This window comes from Pseudorasbora parva, chromosome 7, assembly GCF_024679245.1.
Source record: "Pseudorasbora parva isolate DD20220531a chromosome 7, ASM2467924v1, whole genome shotgun sequence".
Classification (NCBI taxonomy): domain Eukaryota; kingdom Metazoa; phylum Chordata; class Actinopteri; order Cypriniformes; family Gobionidae; genus Pseudorasbora; species Pseudorasbora parva.
Window position 1 is genome coordinate 9742876 of NC_090178.1, and position 27672 is coordinate 9770547.

Sequence of the window (27672 nt, forward strand, 5' to 3'; positions counted from 1 at the left end):
AAAGTCTTGGTTTTGTTTTTGGGGTCTGGGTTTTTTTATGCTTAAATATAAAAAAACATTTTTCACTTTTTTTTTAATTGTGTATGCCTTTGGTGGAATTATTAAAATGAGGAATATTGTGACATGTTCGTTCCCAGGAGAAAACTCAAGACTACATTCAAGCCGTTTCAGAGAGTTCAGAAACAGTGCGCACTGATATAGAGTTACTCACTTTGGAGTGACTTTGTAACCTAGACATTTTCATGCTCAAACAGCAACAACAACAGCAAAAAGTATAATAGTTCATGTTTAATCAGAAATAGACATTACTACATGGTTTATTTTATATATAGGCAAAAAACATGTATATTGTGATATATATATACCTCTACCATGATAAAATGACTAATTTCATGATGTAATATTTTTGTCATGCCACCCACCCCTAATTCAAAAGAATTAGGATTACGTTGAAATACTGAAACACAATTATCAAGGCTTCCAAACATCTGGAGTTACAGATTCACATTTTAATCTGTCAACACAATCAATCAGAGCGCTGCGTATGAATGTTAAAGCTGCAGGTACAGCGTATGTTCTGTGTGCGGTAGGAGAGAGAGTCCTGTGCAGTAAAGCGTGAGAGATGCAGACGGCTCTGGATTGGCCAGCCGTCTCACACAGCTGTCCACCTGCGCTCTGGCATCCACAGACGCTTACCAAACACAAGAACTAATTCTGCCGCCTGAACTCCATTAATTTCCCTTTGCTGGAACACCTAACGTTTGACAATACCTTGTGTCAGAGAAAAGCTGGACTTGGTCAAAATAGTACAACAACCCAAAGATGGCAGAGGGATTGTCTTTAATGGGATCTGAAGTAAAACTAAAATGTTGTTTGGGTGATTCAAATCTTAATCTTAATGGGCATCTTAATCTTTCACTTATGTATTGGTCGAGCTTTTTTTGATTCACTCAAAAGAACTTGCTCAAAATAATCATTAGTTTGAAAATCTAATTTCAATAATTGTGCAGTATGTTTTGATTCACTATGAAAAGAAAGTGCTCATAAGAGTCATTAGGTCAGCAAACAGACTTCAGGTCGTACCTCATAACCTTGGATTACTGAGATAATAGGAAGGAGTATTGCGTCATATTTGACGCTTTGGGAAAACTCCCTTTTCTCCTCGAAATACTGAAGCCTGATTGAATTACCCAGTGAACTGCACAAACCTGTGGTGCACTGAAATGGCCAGGGGTACCCACGCTCTGATCTCGTCATAATTTCAGAATCTTTCAACTAAACAATGGCGAGTGCTGAGTCATGCAGCGTGATAGCACACCCAGCTACGGAATACTTGTTCCAGTTATTTCATGGAAATGAGGTTACGTTAGTAACTGAGTATGTTCCCTATTTATATGATTCACTCAAATTTGTGTCGTATTTGGAGCTTTGGGAATGCAATCCAATCGATTGATGCAGGTATGACGTAAATATTGTAGGCCAATTGTCAGTTAGCATCACAGCGGTCCCAAAGACAAAATCCCATTAGGATTTTTCCATAGGCTTTCGGATTATCGCAAAAAACATGCTTTGTGATCAACAAAAGTTTATGATACTTGCACGTTCTGTCTATCAATATCATTTTCACAGATGAACAAAACTTTTATGAATTTTGATATATACCCTTAAGGCCGAACCAGGCAGAGTAAGTTCAACTCTCGCTTATCCTCAGAGATGGGAATAGCGGAGAGAGTAATGACGTGCTCTGAACGAAGTGGAGAACACCATAGGTACGTAACCACGTCTTGGTTTAAAGGCAATCTTGCAGTCATTCTGACTGTTACGACCCCCGGTCTAGGGGTGCAGGGGTGAACATAAAAGAAACAGTCCCAAAACAGAGTACGTTTAAAAGGAAAGTTCTCGGGTTCCTGATTTAAATTTTTTTGTGAGGACAAAAGAATGAGTGTTGCCACAAGTCAACAATGAAAAGTAAATTAAAACTCAGGGATAACTTCGGGGCTAGGCCAGGCCAAAATAACAAACAAAAAGTCAACTAAATTATACCAGGAGAAACTAAATTCCCTGTCAAACGAAAAATAGGACCAAAGAAAAATACAATGTCTTACCTATCTCCCTAACTAAACATAAACAGGAGAAAAAATGTATTTAACAAAATAAAAGGCACCTAGCCCCTACGGTTTATAAATGACAAACAACTAATATAACCGTGGCACACACGCCACTAATTGTAACCAAAAACAAGTGGAGGAGGAGGAGAGACAGTGGAAAACAACGGGAAGAGAGAAAAAACAACAACACATCCGAGAATACAGTCACAGATGTAACACTGACAAAACTGAAGGCAAGATTTGCTCAATAAGAGTGCTTGCAGGTCACCCACTTGGGCTTGCAAAAAGGCAGTTTTCAGAGAAAGAGGCTGCAGCTCGGTTGACTGAAGTGGCTTGAAGTGTGGGCCCCTGAGGGCCTTAAGGACCTTAGACAGGTCCCATGTTGGAATGGTAAGGGGTCCAAAAGGTGAGTTCAACCTTTCGGACCGTTTCAAGAAACAGATCACTAAGTCGTTCCCTGCCTATAGACTGGCCGGCCACAAGAGTGTGGTTTGCTGCTATGGTCGCCACATAAACTTTGAGCGTGGAAGGGATTCGCCCAGCAGCTTGTCCAGCAGCTCCTGCAGTAAAAACAGCACCAGTGAAATGTCACAGGATGCTGGATTTTCATTCCGGATTGTGCACCAGTCAGAGAAATCAGACCACTTACTGGTATAGAGGCATCTAGTAGATGGGACTTTAGCTTTAGAGATAGTGCTTAATACCCTTGCGGGGAGGCTCGTAGGAGTACAACTTGGGTTGGGCGTGCCAAATCATCCCCCCAAAGGACCTCCTTTCCCAGTGGAATTGGCCAGGAAGCTGCTGCCAGCTACATCAACTTGGGGAGCCATGACTGGTTCTGCCACAGAGGGGCCACCAAAGGGACTGCGCGTCTGTCCTCCCTGATTCGTCTGATGACCTGAGGGAGCAGTGCGTCTGGGGAAATGGTGTACAGGGGATCACTGGGCCACTCGTGGGCTAGCACATCCCTGTCCTTCGAGAAGAAAATTGGGCAGTGAGAGTTCTTCTGAAGCAAAGAGGTTGACATCTGCCCTCCCGACTATACTCCAGATCATAGTGGTCTGTTGCATCGGTACGTACACTTTCAAATGACTATGCCCAATGCTTGCAACAAACACAACACCTCCAACACCCGGAACTATATAGGAGGTTGGCAGGCAGACTCAAGACTTTTTGGAAGGTGGTTTGACTGAGACTTAGCTCTTCCTTCCTTCCTTCCTTCCTTCCTTCTCCCTTCCTTCCAGACGGCTTCTGTGGCTCAATGTCCAACGTTGTCTTAGGGTGGGGACCCTGGCCCTTAGGAAATGGATTGCACTTGGCGGTGCAGGGTCGCTTTCGAGGCTCTGGCTTGGACTGAGCTGTCGAATGCGTGGGCTTACCGGGCTTCTGATTCAGCATGCTTCTCTGGTGACTTGAAGCAGCTGCAGAGCTGGAGAACTAGGGCAGGAAGTGGCGCATTTCCTGCGATGTCTTCCATCCACCCAGAGCCCTAGGAGGAGGAGGAGACTGGGGAGTAGAGGATGCGTGGGTACATCTCACAAGGGCTGAAGTGGTGCACGGACAAAGTTTCCTCAAGAGGAGGTAGCTTCTCATACCCTTAATCTCCGGCACCATCAATAGCAGTGAGGGCAATGGAGGCTGAAGTGTGGATGCTCACCGGGTAGAGGGCAATACGAGTGAAATGTATCGTTAGGGAACTGTAACAATATAGATATGGTTCAATATAGTTATGTAGTTAAAATTTGTCCTTAAAGGTAGGGTAGGTAAGGTAGGTAAAAAAAAGTTTCCACATTTGTTTAAATGTTCTTTATATATCAATACATAATTAAAATGTAAGTACTCTAAAAAAGAAAGTATACAATTTGAGTGGCTTTAGACCTCTCACGACTGTTTTAAAGACAGCTCATTTCCATTCACTCCACCTCCGCCCCCAAAATACATGAACGCGCCTCACCGGCCGCTTAGCTGGAAGACGCATTATTTACCTCAGGCGAGCAGTGTGCATGTAGTGACATCATGTCAGAATCCTATCTAATAAAAAATCTAACTTTATCAGTATGAATATAAACAAATAACATGTCTTTTAGTACTCACTATCAAGCTAGAATATCGATACTGGTAAAGTTTAAAATATATTTTTGTTTAATTCGGTAACAAGCTAGTTATATTCATAACGCAAAGCTAAACGGGTAGCATTGATAAAAAAAAAATCCCAATAACATCAGTTATACTGTGATGAAGAGGAATTTCGTGTAAGATTCATAACATAGACTGTGTTTTGCATGTAAGAGTTTCCATGATGAAAGCATTGTTGATTAGTAGTAGCTAAAGCTAACTTAGTTCTAAAAAAAAGTTCCTGGATGCGGTGTACTAGCTTTTATACATGCATTTTGTTATCTAAAGTTACATTTTGCGCAATTCAACACGACAGCGATCAACTTGAACTAAGCATATTGAGTATTTATCATCTCTACTAATGGCTAAGTGTATAATATTGTAACTTTATGCTAAGTAATTTTATGCTATATTAGGCAGCTACATGTGCTAGTGATACATGATTCATATGTAATCAAAATGAAAGATTACCTGTCCAGCAGAAATACAGCCAGCAATGAGTCGTTTTTCAGCCCAGTTAAGTCCATCAGTTCTCGAGATTGTTGGAAAGCCACGCCCATATTTACTCACGTTTGATTTCTTTGTTTATCCAAAGACTTCTTGTGCATTGCCTTTACATGAAGGCCTACTGTCTTCCTTTTTTTTGCATTGTTTGCCTTCGCTGACTGCAAAACCCTGCACCGTGCATTTTAAATGCTTTTGCTCTTCCTAGGGGTGCGCGCATGTGTGGGCAGAACCTGTAGCGAAAGCGCTGGTTGCCATGGAAGCGAGAGAGTGACAGTCACCCAAGCCAATCATTTGTTTCGTCCTGAACGAAAATAATTAGCGGTGTTTATTGCAGATTAAACAGTCTAGAGTTACTTGATTTTTATACTCTCTTTTTCAGAGTACTCGCATTTTAGTTATGTATTGATATATAAAGAAAGTTTAAACAAATTTGGACAAAAGTGTTTTAGATCATTCCTACCTATCCTACCTTTAATATATAAGAATAGCAAGGTTTACACCACAACTATAAAAATAAAAGCACAGAGACATGAGATTGCTGGAATCACAGCTGATGAACAGTAAAAATATTGGCAGCCAATCAGAATCCATCCTGCTTCAAAGAGCTTGAGCATTTAAAAAGGCAGACGACAGAAGTGCAGTGCATGATTAGAATAATAAGAACAACATTGTCCGCTGGTGTTGGCACTAATATAGTTATAGTTATCGTTCTTGGTGTGAACTTAAGAGCTGAAAGAATAAAAAAGTGAGTAAAAACAATTAATTTTAAATTATTTTAGATTGTGATTAATACAACTCTGCAAAGTTATCTGGGAAAGTGATACACTGTCATACACGGTGAGTTTCATAATGCTATAAAACTTACAATAATTCTGCTGTCTTTACAGGCAATTTGTCAGCCACAGTCACTTTCCTTTTTCCACTAAAAATGCATCAGCAAAATCATGCACTTTCTTGTTAACCACAAGCAATGGATGGGCTTGGTTCATGAAGCTGTGTGAAGTTTGTAGGAGACCTCTTTTACTCATGCGTACAGATTTTAATGGGAGACAAATTTGCATCTCAACACCGTAACTTGCACAGGAGTCTGACAAATAAAAGAGGCCACCTGGGATTTGTGGAAGCTGCCCGAATCGTTCTAATGAGAATGAATTCAGCTGTTGGGATGCAGTCCTGACAAACACAGCCTAGTTTTTGCATGGATGTTCTCTTCTCTACTTGTCAATAAAACTCCCTTTATCAGCTGACGTTAAAAGAAGATCTGACAGCATTTTTGTGGCGTTTTCCTAGCTAACAAATGTGGAAAATCTTCTACAAAATTTTCCATCAAGAACGATTAAAAATAAGGAAAAATGAAAGGCACAAAATAGTATAAAGGTTTAATTTTATTTTTTATTTTTGGACATGTGTAATACCATGGCATTCGTTGAAGTACCTTTGTACCACATTACGGTATAATGAGTAGGGGAAGATTTATCTCTATCAGTACAGATTTTTTTTCTTCTTATTTTCTTGTTAGGGACTAAATTTATTAAAAATACAACCTAAGAAAATAATATAAAGAATTTTTAAAGAATCTTTTTTTCTTTTTTCTTTTTGTAAAAAAAAAAAAAAAAATATATATATATATATATATATATATATATATATATATATATATATATATATATATATATATATATATATAATATATCAAAACACCACTACACATATGCTACTGCTATGTGTTTTTTAAATGCACCATGGGAACGTATTTATTTATTTGTTTGATTGTGTGTACCAAGGTAGTACAATAGTATTTTTTAAGTACATTGATAAATACCATAATACATGAATTCAGTACCATATTTTAAATGGCAAATGAAAGTATCATGGGAATACCCTTTTTGATATATACCATGTCTGTATCATGTCTTTTTTAAGGAATGGATGAAATGCTGTTGAGGGATTGACATTGCGAAACATGTAAGTGAAGTATCTAATAACCTGGTGTCTGTGCTTTTACACGGGGATCATGGTGTTTAGGAAACGGCTGCTTCCTTACCTGGCTTGCCGACAATCACATCTGCATCCTGTGTTAACAGGGCAGTCCAGCAATCTCCACACCGCCAATGCGCCGTTAATTGCGCTGGAAGCCACTGAAGTCACTGTTGCAGATAGTGGGCAGTTTTATTTCACTGCTTATCATAAAGGTTCCACATGTCCCAGTTCCAACACTAAAATAAAAACAGATAATATTGTCTTAATTGCATCCCTTCAACAATGATGTTCGACAGCCAAACACATCAAATTAAATTTTGTTTTTGTCCGGCGAAAGGCTAGTCAAGGTCTTATTTCCATTGCAGGTACATTGTCTGATAAACAGGGGAACGAAAAGAGTAATTACAGGAAGGAAATTACATCAGAAATGAAGGAAGTCGTGAAAGGATTGGTGCTTAAATGGGATTGAGCAGAGCGTTAAAAAGACCATTAGCGTGACACCACACAGGTGTTCCTCACACCTACCAAAACAAACAGAAGAAAAATACTCAATAAAACAGACTTTTAAGTAACATTTATCACATCGTTCAAAATAAGTTCTCATTTCACACTTGTACCACTGTGCCAAAGAAATAAAAACATTCTCACTAAATGGAGATATTGCAGATATTCAGAAAGTTTTTTCTCCGCTGAGTGGGTTGAAGTTTTATTCAACTGATGATAAATGCAGTTTGATTTGCTGCTTTAAGTTGTAAGCATATGTCATAGCCCTATTTCTTCTCATTATTATTGTTATTTTTTATTTCATAGCTGTTTGGAGTCAGGGTTAAGTTTTGGATATATGTTGCTATCTTTCCTTTTTGTCAAAGAACTTGAGAAATCTTTATATCATTGCCTAGGATTCTGAAGCTGATTAAACATTTAATTATGGAAATGAATTAAACAATATGATACCAGCATTGGAATAAAGAACCTTTGAAAAGTCACATAGTTAATATCTTAAATGGGTGGTTGCATGCAATTGCAGTGGTTGCTGCTCGAGCATAAACAGTATCTGCCAAGTTTCAGAGCGGAAAGTTTAATGCAAACGGAGATATTGTCTTTTAAAGTTATGGCAGTTTATTGCCTACAAAAACGGCCGGTTTGGACTACAATGAGCTTCTTCCCGGGTTGGTGACATCACAAACCCTTGCTAGACAGCGCAGATGTGACTTCTGCCCGTAATGGTAAGGGGCATGGCGTTTTCGGATGACCTGTGCTTGGCACTTCAGCCAATAAAAATACATGAAACTACAATTGACCATCTAACCAATCTGAGACCATTGCGTTTTTCAAAGGGATGGGCTTCATAGAAGCAGGAAGCAAACGAGCTGTTCAAAGGACAGTGGAGACAGCGGTGTGGAATAAAGATCAAGAAAAATACGCAGTAAAAAAATAAAATAAAAAAACGTTATACTGCACCCCATAAACACAACCATGCCTAGAAAAAAACACGGAACCACCCCTTTAAGAATACCATATCTAAATACTGTATTGCAGGTTTTTTTTCTACAGAATTAACTTTAATGTAGCTGAAATTAAGTCTCTGTTTTGCTCATTAAACTCTCACGTGCCTAGAGTGTTCAATATTATCATGAAGTGTGGCACTTTACAGCTGAGAATACTTGTCTGTACAGTCATGAATTTGTCTCACTATCTGTGTTTTCATAAGTCTCTAGAACCACTGTATCTCATTCTCAGCCCATTATCCTCTTTTTCAGCATGTCAAAACCGTAAAAACGTTTAGGTTTCGCTACCCACTTTCACTTCCGCTAACTTCAGTGAACTGTATAGTCCATCTCCAGAGGTTTCCTGAGAGCATTTGCAGTGTTTTAGTTCTACAGCAAAAACACATAATTGTTCATTGTTCACCTTTTCCACAGGTGTCCAGCTGTGATAAGATAAATGGAGAGCAGCAAGTTGGAGCTCTCTATATTACACTACTACACGCCTCCAGGGCTGATCATATAGAGAGAAACACTGGGGAAAAAGCAGAAATTACTTAAAGGGATCCCCTGGTGTTGAGACTTGTATGGCTTAATATAACATAAATGATGTCTCTTACTGAATTATGTAGTAGAAAACCCATGAAAGATCTACGTTATTTAAAAAATCGATTTTATATTTGGACCATGGGCGGCGCCATTTTGTTTGCGTTCTAGGTTGATGACGTAGATTGGTTGAACTCCTCAATCAGCTGGCAGCTATTTTTACCACAACGCAACTCGAAAATTGTTTCAGAGTTAAACAAAACCAATGAATTGCTTTGTAATTGTACTTAAAACACACTCAAACATACATGTGCACACAAACTCACCTACACAAACAGATCGGCGGCCGGGCACACACACCTGACAGACTGCGTTGTCTCAATCGAGATGTTGGGCTGCTCAGTCTCCACGACAGGGGCTGAATCCAAAATCGACCCCCTATACCCTGAAATAGGGCATTATTTGAAGGGACGGCCATTTGTAGTGTTGTCCGACATCATAGTGGACATGTTCGAGTGCAGTCATTCAGTCTCACGTTCACCGCAGTGTACAGCCGATTTACAACAGCTGTCCGACTTCACGCACCCAAACATACATGTGGACACAAACTCTCTCGCTCACACAGACTCACACACACCCCAACAGATCGGCGCGAACACACACACACACACACACACACACACACATATGAGGCGCGAACAGATCGGCGCGAACACACACGTGCTGCGTGCGCGCATACATCACTATTCCCTGTGTTGATATCCTAGATAGACTGTTGATATGCAGTAGATTAACTGTAATGCCTAATGTATCCAGCAGAGGGAAATATCTAGGTAGGATGATGGGATAAGTTAACGTGAGGAAGAGAGGCAGGATGTTTTGGTGATGATGCATGGGATTGGTTTGTGCATTAAAGTTTGAGCACGCTCAGTGAATTAACCTCAATCTTTAAACTTTCACTTTTAAGACACAAATTACTTTCGCTACTTTTGTTCACTAATACAACTTGAAGGAGTTAATGAAGACGATCGAGTGCGTGAAGTCGGACAGCTGTTGTGTGTAAATCGGCTGTACACTCGTTATTGCGGTGAACGTGAGACTGAATGACTGCACTCTGAATGACTGCACTCGAACATGTCCCTATGGTGTCGGACAACACTACAAATGGCCGTCCCTTCAAATAATGCCCTATTTCAAGGTATAGGGGGTCGATTTCGGATTCAGCCCCTGTCGTGGAGACTGAGCAGCCCAACATCTCGATTGAGACAGCGCAGTCTGTCAGGTGTGTGTGCGCGCCCGCCGATCTGTTTGTGACTTGTGTAGGTGAGTTTGTGTGCACATGTATGTTTGAGTGTGTTTTAAGTACAATTACAAAGCAATTCATTGGTTTTGTTTAACTCTGAAACAATTTTCGAGTTGCGTTGTGGTAAAAATAGCTACGGGTAATGCCAGCTGATTGAGGAGTTCAACCAATCTACGTCATCAACCTAGAACACAAACAAAATGGCGCCGCCCATGGTCCAAATATAAAATCGATTTTTTTAAATAACGTAGATCTTTCATGGGTTTTCTACTACATAATTCAGTAAGAGACATCATTTATGTTATATTAAGCCATACAAGTCTCAACACCAGGGGATCCCTTTAATAGAACAAAACTTTAAGTATTACAAATAGGAAAACATGGATGGATGGATTGATTGAGTAATGGCTTTCCTGTAGCTTTCCTGTAGCTCAATCAGTAGAGCGTGGCGCTAGCAACGCCATGGTCATGGGTTCGATTCCCAGGGAAAGCAAGAATTGCCAATAATGTCAAAATGTGTACCTTCAATGCAATGTAAGTCGCTTTGGATAAAAGCGTCTGCCAAATGCATAAATGTAAATGTAATGGCTAGACGACTGGATCCGAGCATCTCCAAAACTGCATCTCTTGTGGGGTGTTCCCGATCTGCAGTGGTCAGTATCTATCAAAAGTGGTCTAAAGAAGAAAAAGTGGTGAACCGGCGCCAGGGTCATGGGTGGCCAAGGCTCATTGATGCACATGAGGAAGTGAAGGCTGGCCCGTGTGATCTGATAAAACAAACAAGCTACTGTAGCTCAAATTGCTCAAGAAGTTAATGCTGGTTCTGATAGAAAGGTGTCAGAATACACAGTGCATCGCAATGTGTTGCGTATGGGGCTGCATAACCACTGACCAGTCAGGGTGCCCATGCTGTCCAATGCCGAAAGTGCTAACAGTGGGTACGCGAGCATCAGAACTAGACCACGGATCAATGAAAGAAAGTGGCCTGGTCTGATTAGTCACATTTTCCTTTACATCACGTGGATAGGCGGGTACATGTGTGTCCACCTGCCAAAGCATTTTTAAAGACCATGTGCACCATTTCATGGAAACGGTATTCCCTGGTGGCTGTGGCCTCTTTCAGCAGGATAATGCACCCAGCCATAAAGCAAAAACAGTTTAGGAATGGTTTGAGGAGCACAACAACGAGTTTGGGGTGTTGACTTGGCCTCCAAATTCCTCAGATCTCAAATCCAATCGAGCATTTGTAGGATGTGCTGAAAAAACAAGTCTGATCCATGGAGGCTTCACATCACAACTTACAGGGCTTAAAGGATCTGCTGCTAACATCTTAGTGTCAGATACCACAACACACCTTCAGGGGTCTAGTGGAGTCCATGCTTTGATGGGTCAGGGCTGTTTTGGCAGCAAAAGGGGGACCAACACAATATTAGGATTATTATTGGTCATAATGTTATGCCTGATATATATATTGCCCAGAATAAAAAGCACATTTTCTTTTAGAAGGTATTTTAGCAATCTACTATAAAACGAATTAGAATTACACCCTGTTTACAAATGACACCCCTGCTCCTCCTCCCTTCTTCTCTAGTTCTGGATGCATGAAGGTTGACATGGCTGCGATCCAAGATCATCGTGCCTGAGACCACACAGATGGGGATGAGATAAAACTTCTGTGAGTCTCTCTCTCTCTCTCTCACACACACACAAACACACACAATGCATTTCTCAGTGAGGATGACTGAATGGGCTGTAAGAGTGATTGGTTATATGGAGGTTGGGGGCGGGGTCAGGGAGCCACCTGCAGCAGTGACATCAGCATGGCAGAGATCATAGGCCCGTAGTCTCCATCCCCCACCGTCCACCTTATGTCCTTTTATCTGTGATCATGTATCACCTGCAGCTACACGTCCAGCCGGAGGAGACAGATTTCATCTGTCATCTGCGAGTGGATCTCAATACCCAGAACTAAGTCAGTCCAGGAGTCCATGTCCAGCGGCCGGCCTGCCAGAGCTAATCTCACAGATGAAGCGTCTCCTTTTTTGCTCAGTCATGTCCCTGTGCGGGAGGGGGAGAGACGAGGAGGCCTCGCGATCAAATTAATCTCTTATTAGAATGTCCATCTGGGGTTAAAGGGAAAGTTCAACCAAATATTTAAATACTGACATTATTTACTCACCCTTGTATTATTTCAAACACACATGACTTTCTTCTCATATGACACATATGGCAATTTCAAGGACACAAACCACCATAAAATTATCACAAAAGCTGTCTTTTTGTCTTGTGCAATAGCTTTGCTTATAAAACAAACTGAAATTTAAGTTATTGATAACCTATAACTGTGAGTAGTTCATGGAGTCACTGAACCAGAATTTGTGAATATATATAGTTTCATCCCTATAGTTAAAAAAGTTTCATCTCTATAGTTTAAAAATATCAATACAAAAATATTTATAAAATTATGAATTTAAATTATTTTAAATATTAATTATGTAATTAATGTAAAAAAAGAAAAAAAAAGTAAAAAAAAAAAAAAGCCCTGTTTCTGTATTTACTCTCCAAAAAATTCTATACAATTTTTGTGTGTTACTATTTCCTGTAAAAAGCACTTGGTTAGTTGCTTAAAGTGCCTCCATTATGGTTTTTTGAATATTCCCTTTCATGTAGTGTGTCATATAGCTGTTTTTGAATGTAAACGTTCTGCAAAGTTAAAGTGTACGATAAATAAAATTATTGTCTCCTAAAATAAATAATTGAGTCGTTTGTAATACGAATCTCAGTTGTATGCGGTTATATGTCACTAGAAAAGACATTTGTATAATGCCCGTCTATGTTGTACGTTGTCTACGAACAACTTCACACTCTATAAGCTCACGAACACGTAATTGTACTGACGACTGCTGCTCAAAATGCTTGCTATTAAAAGATGGGTCAGTACCCAGTTTATTTGGACCAGCTTGCTCCTCAGAATCGCAACCTCTATGTAAGAATAATTATTGGTGTATATAATTTCTACCGAGTGTTCAAAATACATAGTTTTGTGTTTTATGTTGTGTAAGTTTCCGGCTAAGTGACATTAATTGTCGAAAATCAGGGAGATTTCCGGCCGTTTATGGGGAAAATCCCACTTTTCATGCAGTGTTTCCTGAAATAGTTCAGCTAAACAGCTGTGTGCCACTATTACCTAAAACTATTATTGCAGATTGTCTTTAATTCTCACTACTAAGGATGGAGCAAGATTTGTTTAAAATATTGCATATAACTTTAATATTACATTTGTCATTCACATTAGTGCTCGGCTCGTTACTTTTATTTACAGTGTGTACATTTGCTGAGCTTTAGGAAGTCTCCAGGGTTTAGTTATGGTAATGGCCGTTTAGCTTCTGACACACGCTGTAATAGTAGACCAATTGTTACAGATCTGGCCAATCAGAGCAGAGTATGCTCGCAGAAAGGAGGGATTTAGAGAGACCGATTCATCTGACGAGTTTGAGAATCACTGAACAATGTGTTGATGTGCAGTGTATATTATGAGAAAATTATTTATTTTTTTACCTTTGATGCACGTAAATGTTTTAGACCTCTAAAGACCTCTAAAACTAAATTAGAAAACTAAAATAGTATAATAGTGGCATTTTAAGCTTGTTCAACATGCAATTCTATGAAGACCAGAATGTCCAATATTTTTTCCCCCTCTTTTAATTAATTAAAGGGTTAGTTTATTCACCCAAAAATGAAATTAATGACAGATGACCTAATTTCGTTCCACACCGTAAGACCTCCCTTCAATGTCAATATCCAATGTCACATGATTTCAGCAGTTTGACACTCGATCCGAATCATGAATCAATACGCTGATTCATAACCGTTTGAATCTTTATTTGAGGACTGAACACAAACAAGAAGACAATACTGAATAAAGTCGTAGTTTTTTGGACCAAAATGTATTTTTGATGCTTCAAGAGATTCTAATGAACTAACTGATGTCACATATGGACAACTTTGATGATGTTTTTATTCCCTTTCTGGACATGGACAGTAAAGTGTGCATACCCTTGCATGCACTCTCAGACTAAATATAAAATATCTTAAACTGTGTTCCGAAGATGAACGGAGGTCTTACGGGTGTGGAACGACATTAGGGTGAGTCAATAATGACATCAATTTCATTTTTGGGTGAACCTTAGAGAAAAACCTTAGTCAAAGATGCTTGACCGTTACTTTTCGGTCAAACTGAAGAGTTTGAGCATCAACACAAACTCCTTGTCATCTTAATATAGTGCTGCAGTTCAACATCTTTTATACAAATACTCACCCACACGACTGCATGCAAGCCTTGAGTTCATGTATCTGTGTTGTCAGGGGAGCATGCTTTAATTAGAGAGACTAATCAGCGTTAACGTCTTCATATTCCAGACAGGAGACTGACACGTCTAAGACTCAGACTCGCTCTAAACTCATCTACATTCATTGTGTTAACGTGCTTCGATGCAGTCGAAGATGCCCACCCACATATCTGCTAATTGCAGGTCTTTGCCCCTGAGCATCCTCACAGACACAGAGACAACAGGAAAATTTGGTCGTTTTAGCTCTGCCGCTTAGAATGAAAAATTGATGACACTTTTGCCTCCTCCACCCAGTAGCATTGCAGTAGGAAGAGACTTTTCTCTTTATTTGGATTTTTGTGTTTAGTTAAATACTTGTTTCTTAAATGTATTTTGGGTGAACACACCACAAAATTGCATTATAACAACTAGTTTTTCAAAATGTGGTGGTGTGAAAGTGTCTGACTTATTGCTAGTGTTGGTGGTAGTTGCCAGGCTGTTACTTTCAATAGAGTTTAGCATTAGCATTTTGCTAATGTGCAATACTCAAGCAAATGTTTAGAAAAAGCAGACTGAACAATTTTAAATAACTTATTTTTTTAATATTTAATACTAATATTTTTTGGAAAGGTATGGACACATTACAATTGTTTAATTTTTACTACCTAGTCTCTTATGCTTATCGAGGGTGAATTTATTTGAAATGTATATTATAAAGTACTATAAATAATACATTGTGAAATATTATTACAATTCAAAATTATTGTTTTCTATCCTAATGCATTTAAAAATATATAATTTATTTCTGTGATGACAAAGCTGAATATTCAGCCAGTCTTCAGTGTCACATGATCCTTCAGAAATCATCCTAATAGGCTGATTTGCTACTCAAGAAGCAATTATTATTAGTGTTGAAAGCAGTTGTGCTGCTCAATATTTTTGTGGAAACAATGTACTATTCAAACATTTGTGGTAAAAAAAGAGAGAGAAATGAATACTTTAATGTAATAAAATTGATCAAAAGTTACAGAGAAGACATTTATAATGTTACAAAAGATTTTGATTTAATAGAGGCAAATAAATGCTGTTCGTTGAACTTTCTATTCATCTAAGAATCCATTGACATTGATTAAGGCAGGGGAAAACATGAGACGAAAAAGACGTTGACGTTCCAACAAAGTTGGGAGCATGAAATTGTCCATAGTGTCTTGGTATGCTGAAGCATTAAGAGTAACCCTGGAACTAAGGGGTCAAGCCCAACCCCTGAAAAACAACCCCACACCATAATCCCCCCTCCAACAATCTTTACACTTGGCACAATGCAGTCAGGCAAGTACCGTTCTCCTGGCAACCACCGAACCCAAACTCGTCCATCGGATTGCCAGACAGAGAGCCGTGATTCGTCACTCCAGAGAACACATCTCCACTGCTATAGAGTCCAGTGGTGGCATGGTTTACACCACTGAATCCAGCGCTTTGCATTGCACTTGTTGATGTAAGGCTTGGATGCAGCTGCTCGGCCATGGAAACCCATTCTATGAAGCTCTCTATGCACTGTTCTTAAGTTAATCTTAAGGCCACACAAAGTTTGGAGGTCTGTAGCTATTAAATATTAAAGTCTGTAGCGTGACTTCTGCGCGCTGTGCTCCTCAGCATGCGCTGACCCCGCTCTGTGATTTTACCTGGCCTTCCACTTCGTGGCTGAGTTGCTGTAAGTTCCGAATTGCTTCCACTTTGTTATAATACCACTAACAGTTCAGCGTGGAATATTTAGCAGTGAGGAAATTTCGGTCTTTTGAATCCCACGACTCCAGAAGACTTGGAGTTAAGCTTTTCTTTGAGAAAAGAATAAAGAACGGTACTGAAGTCATTCTTTAAAAAAGGCAGATTTGTTCAGAGTTTTGCCGACCGGATACGGATAAAAGGAGTCAGCTAACTCCTCTTCTTCACCTTTGTTGCTCTGATTGGTTGTAGTGCTATCCTATTGCATGCAGAGGGACTTTGAAAGATAACCATTTATCCCGCCCCCCAGACTGAGCCCTGCCAACAGTGTGTTCCCAGACACAACATCTTGATGTGGGCCTGGCTTGTCAGGCTAAGAGTGACCCGTTCTTTCACATGTGTGCAGAAGCAGACAATGCATGCCTAGATGCTTGGTTTTATAAACATGTGGCCATGAAGTGATTGGAACACCTGAATTAAATGATTTGGAGGGGTGTCCCAATATTTTGGCAGTGATACTTACTTCTATAGTGTAGAAATAATTTAGATATTTATTACAGAGCTCCTAAAGGAGACATGATAATGAAAAAAATATAAGATGGGATTTTTTTTGCTTAGCATTTTTTGCAAGTGAAAGCAACGTTTCTCTAGCCTGGCTCCACCCTCATACGTACTTCCGCTCAAATATAATTTTCCTTCAGCACTCCGTCTAGGATTGTGGTATATTCTCTGGTTTTCTCTGATTAAATTTGAACCGGTATAATCAGCGATAATGAGGACGTTAATGTTGTGCTCTATAGTCTATGGTTTGAGATGACATATGTCACTACCAAATGTTAGTAATTGTTAATGGCAGATCCAGAGTGGCTCTGAGCAGATCCAATAGTTTTAAACTTCACTAGAGTACCCACCTTCAAGGAAGTCAAAGCTTGTCAATGAAGAGTGGCCGGACTCTCTGTACTAATGAAATGTACGGGAGTCTGGTAGGACCTAACATTTTTTTCGGGGAACACAAAACATTTGTGCAAGAACACAAAAGCATTGAAATATTATTTTTCCTCCAATCTTATTTTAGGGGCTCTGTAGGTTTTTTGTTGTCGTTTTTTTGGTGCAATCTGCCAAGTGACAAGTTGTTTTTTGTTGGTTTAACTTAAAAAAAGTAAATAACCTGGTTGCCTTAAAATTTTGAGTTTATTGAAATTAAAAATTTGAGTTGATACAATGAAGGAAATTTGTTTAATAAATAGAAACTCAAAATATTTTTGTATCTGAACCACATAAAAAATGTGATAAATCATGAAAATAGCATGTTTCATAAATAAATCTGGCATGTTTCACTGCATCATCAGAAATAAAACACACACAATTACCCAATATGCTTACAAAATCTTTTAATAATATTTTAATAAAGGTTGTCGAATCTCAAAAAATTGTCATTGTATTAACTCAATTTTAATTTTAATGAACTCTGAATTTTAAGGCAACCAGGTAACTTTTTTTCTAAATAATTTTTTACAGTGTAATAGTGAGCTGTTTATTGTTGTATTTGCTTATAGCATTTGTAAGGACTACAAAGCACGCTACATTTGATTTCGATTTTTGGTGCAACTACCGATTATTATTCTTTGACACTGATATGAGTCGTTTTATACCCACATAAGTTAACCATCATCAAACTTCCAGTCAAGGGGAACAGAGCAAAAATTCATTATTTTCTCATTTCATCAGACCCTGTTCAGTATGTTTAAATTGCTAAATGCCGTGTTCATCGTGAAGCCAATCTCTTGTTTTCCCCTTCTGACATTCCTGAGGAAGTGGAAAGAGGTCTTCAGATAGTAGACAAGCAGAAAGCCATGAGCTGATGAGTGGAAATCCCTCTGCTTTCTAATTAATGGAGGTACACAGGGCCAGAGGATGAGGCGGATCAGGGAAATGACATCAGGAGGGAGATAGCATCACTCATTTCTCCGGTCCATTGTCGCCCCACGGGATCGGCTGAAATGAACCGCTCAAGCATTCGCCGATACATTTGAATGGTGGAGAAAAATTCATTGTCCAGTGGAGAGTTTTTGATAAGGATCTCATCCACTCTCTCTTTTCTATTCTGCTTCCACTTCTCCTCTTTGTCAGAGAGCGTCCCGATCAAAAAACGGAATCGAGGCATCGGCAACAGGTGCGGTACATCCCTCAAAGCTCCAAGAATCTTGCAAATGAACTGAGGAGATTTGGTCTCGGTTAACCCTGGTTTCTTTCATCTGTTGGTATGTGTCAAAAGGGGCAGACGTGAGGTGTTTCAGGAAGGTGGAAGATCATTTAGTCGCATCTTAGCAGGCAAGAGAATTCAATGCATTCAAAAAACAGATTTGCTGCTGGTGACTTAAAGCCAAAAATGTTGTCATTTACTCACCCTCAAGTTGTTCCTGTGTGAGTTTCTTTGTTCTGTTGGACACAAAAGAAGATATTTTTGAAGAATGTTGGTAACCAGACCGTTGACAGTTTCCTAGTATTGAAGTCCAGCATTCTTAAAAATATCTTCTTTTGTGATATTGACAAAATGTAAATTTTTGGGTGAACAATCCCTTTAAAGCCAAAAGTATACATGAGCGTATGCGCACAGTCGAACACACAGCCTTGCAAAGTGTTACCACTTCTTTTGACTCCTACACATACACAGGAGTTTTACAGACGTGCAATTTTGAGCAATCTCTCGCCACAAGTTACAACCCATATAAGTAATGCAAAAAAAAAATGTATGAGCACATGCAACCTGCACGTACAAAGTACACACGGTTTAAAAAATCAGCACGTATATGACGCATACTCTTCTGATGATAAAATTCACGTCACATGCATTTCTGCGACCAAAGCCCTTGCAAATGCGCTAAAGTGAAGTAGTTTGCTTTAAGAGCAAACAGCGGTTAGATGAAGGCAGATGAACTCAGATAAAGGAAAACTGAAATTAGTTGGAAAGTATGCCTGCAGCAATAGTCAATAAAAAAAATAATAAATAGTGCTTAGTTTGCATGACAGTGTGCTATGCTATATACAGGTTCTGAGGTCATACTAAAGTTTTGAATGAGGAACAATCCAAAAATGTAATTAATTTTTTACTGAAAATCTATTTTTTTCTGAAGCTCTAAAATGTCATTTGGATTAACATTTCTCCACTTTGGAATTATAATGTTTGGTCTGCATTCTGAGCGGTTTTGAGATACTGCAAAAGTTTTTGCATTCTATTTAACTTCATAGATGGAACCTTTCAAAAATAAAAAGCATCACATAATATATAAATAAGTTTCAGAGTAAGAATATGTGAATAACTAAATTTGACAAAAATGTCAGATAGAACCTTAATTCCAGGGTGCCGATTTATTAAAATGAGCCATGTACCTAAATATAGACAAAAAAAACAAAAAACATTCTTGTTGATTAAAAAAATATATATAAACAATATATATATATATATATATATATATAGATATATATATATATATATATATATATATATATATATATATATAAATGATACAATTTGATACTGACAGTCAAACCAAAAAAAAAGCTATAGATTGTCATGTGACTGATGTTGAATTTCTTTTTCTTCAAAAAATTCTCTTTTGTGTTGCACAGAAAAATAACATTGCGGAAGTTAAAAACTCTCAGAAATGTTATTTTCTGGTGAAATATTCATTTAAATGCATTTTCATTTAGCTTTACAGTATGTCTTTGTTTATTCTTTCATAGTGTTGCACTCAACACCATTGCCGGAGAAGAAAGACGAGGAGAAACCACAAACAAACTTCATCAGTTCTTGCATATATCGCCAAAATGCCAGGTATGAATATGTGAACGTTTTAGGCTTTAAGATCCACTGGGTCAAAGTGAGTCACAATGTGGGAATGTTTTGTTCCACCATTTAATTTAGTTGATTTGCTAAAACGTAAAAGTTTGGAAGAGTGACGAATAAGACTGTTGAAATGTATTTGGAAGAAGGGAGGCTTTTTTAAAAGCTTCTGGTGTTTACTGGTGAAAGAACAGTTGAAACTTCAACGATCCGTGCATTTGTAGTTGTAATAGTCATTTCGGCTCAAATAGGACAACAAAACTGGAAATAGAAGTATCTTCAACAGAACGAAAGAAACACAGCAGAAATCAGGGTCTGTTTTGGATTAAGCTCCGCCACCTTATTCCTGTTCCTTGCAACACCAAACGCTATCAGGAACAAAGAGCTTTGCAAACGTTACAGCAAAATCCCAGTTTTCTTAACGCTGAAGGGGAAATGACCCATCATTCGGTATTATTCGCCATATCGCTGTAGTGAAAAACACCGGCAAAAGTCCGCGTGCCAGAATCACACATGCTCTGTTGGGATTTGTGCAGCCCTATCCATTGACGTTCCCTTCAAAGTTTCTAGTGATAAGTAAGAACTGAACGCAGCAGAGCATATATTCCCTCCCTGCTTCCCTGCCGTAAATAAGCGGGCGTCTCTGAGCTCCGCTAGCTTTGTCTTTCCTGGCTTTTAAATGATAATTGAAGTTTTCCTGGCTAAGTAGTTCCGTCCGTCCCGAGAGACCGCTCCATAAGACGTTTTTTTTATTTATTTATTTTATTTTACCCCCACCTCAACCCTTATACCCCGTGCTGATATTTAACACATAACCACTCATAGTCTGCCTATGAGATATGAATATAATTGTATGTTAGTTTTTAATTACAGGAAGAATCTAACTTGTAAGACGATGAGCTGGAAGGTGCCACCGCATTGTTATATTTTTTCATCCTGGTTTTTCTGATTATGTGAGCTGGGCTCCTTTGCTAAGCGTTGATAAGCAGAATTTCCATGTTCCCTGCATAATTAATCCATCTCTGCCTGCCTTCCATGCCAACTCCTCCGTTATCGCCCGCACATGCCTGAATTGCAAAAGAATTCTCTCTTCAATTGGAACTTATTGATATTCCAGAAAACTGGAAATCCTTAAATTTTAAGCCACAGATTGTTAAATGGATTAATTTCGCGGCAATCTCGGGCATCTAACGCGGGAAGACAGGCAAAGCGAATCCAAAGTGTCTCCCGTTTGTGGACTTTTAGTCCCAAATGATAGGGTTTATTGGCATCTTTTTTCCCCCCTGCTTCTCCTCCATAGTCAAAAATTACCATTCATTTGCATCGTATAAAACACTTTTATATGGTCTGAAATTCAGAGGAATGTCTTTCAATGCCTGTCGTTTGGCCGCCCGATAACAACTCCGGCCTGGCACATCTGGAGCCTTTTGATACTGGGTGAAAGGGACGCCTGAATATTTAATATTTTTATCTGTTTTTCATCGAAGGTTTCACCATTAAGGATGGCGGCGCTATTTGCATGGAGGCTGGCAGATGTAGATTTACTTCTCTGAGCTGTCTACACCCAACCTCTCTGTGAAAATATACAGATGCGGTTTTTTTTGGCTCTTCTTCTTCTTCTTCTTCTTGTGTTGCACTGCTGCCTCTGCGACCAAAACCATCAAGCCACAAAACAAACCGAGAGATAAATAAGCGTAACGATCCGAATGCGAAAGTTCTAGTCCAGATGTTTTAAATGAAACGCTATGGATCGGACAATTATATTAGGCACATTAGAATAAGGGGCTCTGATTAACTGGCAGCTCTGCTTAGAAATGTGATATTATGCTGTTATTGTTACATCTGTCATGGGCGCAAGTGCTCCCTGCAAGCATGTAATTAACCGCAACTGTTGTGGACTGTGCCCGGCCGTTTGTAATCTAATAATTATAGATGAATCAACTCGATATTCTGTGTATTTTTCTCCCTTGGCAGCCTTTAATGAAGGTACTGCAGAAATTGTGTGCAGCTGTATTTCAATGCAATTATTCTGTCAGAGCGTTCATATGCCGTTTGTGACTGATATCCACTGGATATTTTCCTCGCAAACCTAAACGGAAGGGAAGACTGCAAATAAATCCCTTAGGGAGGATATTTTGCTCAATGCTGGACATAATAATAGGATTTGGATAAAAATAAAGAGGTTGATCATTTGCCCTTGGTTGTAATATATACTAGATGTACAATAACAATGCTGTAAAAGATCTGCTGGTATAAATAATCAATCTCTTTTCTGGTCTGCATGCAAAATAACCTTTTTGTGTTTGCATTGAATTGACTTTATTAAACAAAGGCAGTTTTCTCAAATTCAGTCATGCAGTGTTGATCATCATCAGTCTTGTACTTGATAAGTGGCGATAGATTATGATTAAAAATGTATTAAACGTGCACTGTCCTCAAAAACGTTCAGTTACGTAACTGTAGAAATTCTGGCTCTCTCTAAATGCATTCAGTGGCTTTGCATGTTGTTTCACAAGCTGTACAATGTTTAAGTGTTACAATATTTCACAGCTCTTGCTGTCATTTCTTTCAGCCTGCACTGTAAAAACTGTTTTGTCAGGTAACCTAAAATAATCTGCTTCATGTGGAAGCATCTAAAATGAACAGAAATTCTATTTAATGACTGAATCAACCTGACAGCAACAAAAGTCATTTTATGGGTCAAAGCAGGTATAAATAGCTCATTAAGGAAACAATACGTTTAGTGTGTGTGTGTGTGTGTGTGTGTGTGTGTGTGTGGGCAGGCATGTTTTTGTGACATATGAGGACACAAATGTGTATAATGGCATGGGTATGACAGGTATTACGAGGAGAGGGTGAAATATGAGGACATTGGCCAAAAGGCTTATAAATCATACAGAAGGAGTTTTTTAAAAAAGTAAAAATGCAGAATGTTTCCTGTGATGGGTAGGTTTAGGGGTAGGGGCAGTTTAGGGGGATAGAAAATACGGTTTGTACGGTATAAAAACCATTACGCCTATGGAATGTCCCCATATGACACAAATCAAATGTGTGTGTGTGTGTGTGTGTGTGTGTGTGTGTGTGTGTGTGTGTGTGTGTGTGTGTGTGTGTGTGTGTGTGTGTGTGTGTGTGTGTGTGAAGAGGTTTTTAGATTGAAATGAATCCATTTAAGATTGTTACTGCTTATAAGTAAAAACAATATTAAGAAAGATGGTGTACAGAACCTCATTTTCTGTCTGTATATATTTAAGGAATAATGTTAAAACTGCTTATTTTCAATTATATGCAGAAATAATTGAAAAGATTATATTATATTATATTATATATATATGATTATTTTATTGATTATATTTTATATAATCAATCAAAAATGATTGAAAAATTTGTTTAAAAAATACAGTTATCAATTTTACAAAATTGATAACTGGCAGTGGGGTATAATCATCTTTTGTTCTTTTTTTTTTCCTTACTGATAATATAAATAATATCAATGTTTGGGGAGAAAAAAGAGGTGAAGAAAAGTCTAACATCAAATAATAATAAAAAAATTGAACATGCCTATGGGACACAAACAAACAAACAAAAATATCTTCCCTTCCCCAGAATTAGTCATTCCTCAAAATGGCATCCTCATTTCTTATAATTATTCCAACAATTTCCTCTTCACGGAATGTCAAATAATTTCCATCTCTGTGTATTTTTCTTGTTTTCAGCTCCCAGAGAACAAAACACGAACCGAAGAAGAGCTTCAAAATGGAGGGATGGAAATCAGCAGCGAAAGAGAGGAAAGGCCGAGTGCATAGAAAACAAAGAAATGGAGGCACAACACAGAGAAGAAGGGAAGGAAAAAAAAGCCAGCGAGAAGGTGTGTAGCAGAAGTGTGGAAGTGTGTTGCTGGGCAGAGGGCTGGCGCAGAACGCGGGGTTGGCAGGCGGGGTGGAGAAGCGGGCACGCTCACAGACATCTGTTGGCACGCTGCGGATGCTGGAGGGGGGCACGGTGCCATGACCAGCGGGAACATGGCACACTGATAATGCTGGAGCTATACTGAGATACACACTGCGTCTCTATAGAACGCCACACACACAAGCACTAATGATCAAATAATCTCACACTATCGACAGGAGCGACACAGGACACACATGTTGAGGATCAAAATATTATAATTGGCAGCTTTCAGTTTTTACTTTCGACAAAATACTTTTTATAAGAATCAATGAGAAATGATCCTGCACAATAAGAAGTGAACTTACATACACTCTTAAAAAGAAATCATCTCTATTGGTGGCAATGAAGAACCTTTAACATCCATGGAAGCAAAAGGCTCTTTACACTCTTAAAAATAAAGATTCCAAATGCTTGATTCCCTAAAGAACCTTTCACTCAACAGTTCTTAAAAGAACCATTTTCTCTTAGTATGAAGAACATTTAAGAGCATTTTTTTCAGTTATAAAGAATGGAAAGGTTCCATGACGTTGAAGGTTTTACTGGGATCCCCAAATACCAATAAAGATTCATTTTTAAGAATGTACAGTGGAAAAAAAATGTTCTTTAGATGATTAAACTATTTAAAAACATGAAACATCACTATGAAACGTTTATTTTTAAGAGTAATTTATTTTTTAAGTGTAATATGATATTTTGAGAGGTGCAATTATGTAATCTTTAATTTAGTTGTATTATTTTTATTATTTTGAATATATTTCATATCAAATATATTCATTGTGTATATATAATTTTAATTGTGTGTATGTATAATATCGATATAATAATTGTGTGTGTATATATATATATATATATATATATATATATATATATATATATATATATATATATATATATATATATATATATATATATATATATATATATATATATATTTTACAGTCAAACCCAAAATTATTCAGACAACAGATATCATTTTTACTAGTGTAGTGGGTGCAGTAAACTATAGTTTATTTATGTCAGTGAGAATAAAAAAATAAAGTAAACTGTGATCAAAATTTCTTCATACAGTGACTGGAAGTGACAGGACCAAAACTTTGACCTGACGTGTTTTTTCAAAATTAAGCACTGCTTGGCAATTGGTTGCCCTAAATTGGTATGATATAATTGTGTACTTAAATTTAACAGCTGACAGCTGATTGGTTCATTGTAATCCATTACATAGCCTACCTTTATATCAAAGTTATCTGACATTATCAAGATAAATTTGTTCTGACAGAGTTTAACTTTGAGTTCTTGTCATATTTTATTACCATTTTCTAAACTATAGTGAATAAACTGTGATAATGTGATACATACACACTGTATAGGCTATATTTAAGAAATATTGTTAACAATTTACAAAAATAAGGTTTCCTTAGTTAACATTAGTTCACTACTTTAGTTAATATGAACTAAGAATCAATAATACTTTACAGCATTTATTAATCTTAATGTTAATTACAACATTTACAAATACGTTATTAAAATCACAAGTTGTATTTGTTAGCATTAGGTAATGCATTATGAAATACCATGAACAATTGTATTTTCATACAAAAAATGTTAAACTAACATTAACAAAAAATAATAAATACCGCAACAAATGTATTGTTTATTGTTAGTTCATGTTAACAAATGAGACCCTATAGTAAAGTATTACCCAGATATTGTTGGCTCTAACAAATTGCTTCCGTTCTTTTTTGTACGCTTTGGATAAAAGCATCTGCTAAATGCATAAACATAAATGTAAATAAAACCAGTCAATTTCGATGTTACCACACAGAGCACATTATCTTTTTAGGACTGACTACACATTTTTTGCACTGCGAGTCATTTCTTAGCAATATTATTATTCTCCGTATCTTCTGGTCTTTATTAATTTTATCATTATCAACGCTAGACCTTCCATCTCTTTTCAAGCAGATGGACATGAATGCATGGCCTTGATGCTCGTCCACTCCTCCAGCTGTCTAACAGCGCCCACACACACACACTCGTCACCTCCTCTGGATAGCAGCCAGTCCCATAATGCCAGTTGGTGTGGCATCATAGAGCAGAAAACCAGCCTTGCGTCTTCAAGAGCCACCGTCGATGCTGATGCTGAAGTTCAGACGGCAGTAAATCATATTTAAATGTGCTGGAGGCAGACGTGGATAAATTTAGCTGTGCACACACACCTCGTTTACAGTGTGAAAAGTGAAAATGTGCTGTTTTTTTCCCCTTTAAGGAGCTGTTTCTATTTGCCCTGATCATTATAAATGACTTTCGTTAGTGTGACCTGTGTAGCCAGGTTGATAAAGTAATATTTTTGACTTAATTTAGATGTCACCAGATTTTATAGTAGGCTACCAGACAAAGCACTTTTTTTGTTAAGTGTACAAATATTGACTTGATCTTCACCATTTAAATACATGCTTTGCTGCAAGTCAATGACTGTGCAGTTCTTATCATCACAGCACAATCCCATATGTCTTCAAAATCCATTCATTTAATGTTACCATTAAACTCCTCACTGTATGTGTGTTAAAGTAGCAGCGGCATGATCTCCATGCCACTGATTTCCCCTGCGATGAGAACAGCATCATGTTAATTATTTCAACCATCTGCTGCAGCCCATGATGGAGGCGCCCTCCACCTCACACAGATTTGTACCTGTCAGTCAAATTGCGCGACCAACACGAGGCGCCGTGGCGGCGAGAATAAGATCCAACGCATGCGAAGGTCCCGAGGGATCGAGCTGTGGTGTGAAATTAATCTGGAGTTCACAATTTAGCTGGACTCTCTGAATTTACGCTCAAAGAAGCCTCAACATCTGCCTATTTTTGGAGTGTTTTGGCATGAGAAGTGTCAAATGCTGAACTTTAGGGATTTCTGCTGCTCGTTTTGATTTAAAAAGTGCTCGTAAGTGCTTTCTGGTAACCGTTGTTGTTATTTAAAATCACCAAAACAAACATGCCCCTACCCCCAAAAGGGTCTCGCCCCTATTTTAATAGCTCCGCCCCACACATACGTAACCCAGGCAACGACTATGGCAGAATCTGTGTGTTATTAATCCAGGTCGAATATTCAATGAAAAAGTCACTCCTTCTTAGCCTGACAAGCCAGACCCACATCAAGATGTTTGGTCTGGAAACTCACCATAGACAGGGCTCAATCCGAGGGGCGGGATAAACGGTTGTCTTTCAAACTCCCTCTGCACGCGATAGGATAGCGCTACACCAACCAGAGCAACGAAGGTGAAACAGAGCTTGTTGATAGATTAAACATTCACCGTATCCGGTCGGCTAAACTCCGAACACATCTTCCCTTTTTAAGAACGACTTCAGTGCCGTTCTTTGTTCTTTTCTCAGAGAAAAGCTTAACTCCAAGTCTTCCAGAATCGCAGTCAAAGCTGATTCGAAAGACCGCCGCCGTTCGCCAGTTTCTGTGTTTACTAGACAACAGAAGCACGCAAACGCAACTCGGTCGTCGTCATTATGGCCCCGCCCGCCGACTCTATACACGATGTGATTGGCCCGTACAGATTGTGAGGAATACAGCTCAGAAGGGTATGGAGAGTTCCTAGACGACACTTGCGGGCAGATTAAATTTGCTGCCGCTAGCGTCTAGATTTCTAGGCTAATCCCTTCTATCACAAAAACACAAACCGTTCTCATGGACAACTTAGTACACAAGTACAACAGTCAGTTAAAGTCATATTACAATTATGACCGGATAAGAGTTATAGCAATCACAAAAACAGAAAACC

The 27672-nt window shown here is 38.4% G+C and overlaps 1 long non-coding RNA gene and 1 other non-coding gene across 2 annotated transcripts in view; both read left to right on the plus strand.

Moving 5' to 3' along the window:
- The window catches only part of LOC137083596 (uncharacterized), a 29805-nt gene extending 6009 nt beyond the window's left edge, over window positions 1-23796 (plus strand). Inside the window, exons 4-6 of the long non-coding RNA XR_010906540.1 lie at window positions 11635-11718; window positions 19838-19928; window positions 23651-23796. This is a non-coding gene — a long non-coding RNA (uncharacterized lncRNA). The remainder of the gene's footprint in view (window positions 1-11634; window positions 11719-19837; window positions 19929-23650) is intronic.
- trnaa-agc (transfer RNA alanine (anticodon AGC)) lies at window positions 10462-10536 on the plus strand. Its single transcript has one exon. It is a non-coding gene; the product is annotated as a tRNA-Ala (tRNA).
- Window positions 23797-27672: the final 3876 nt, after the last annotated feature.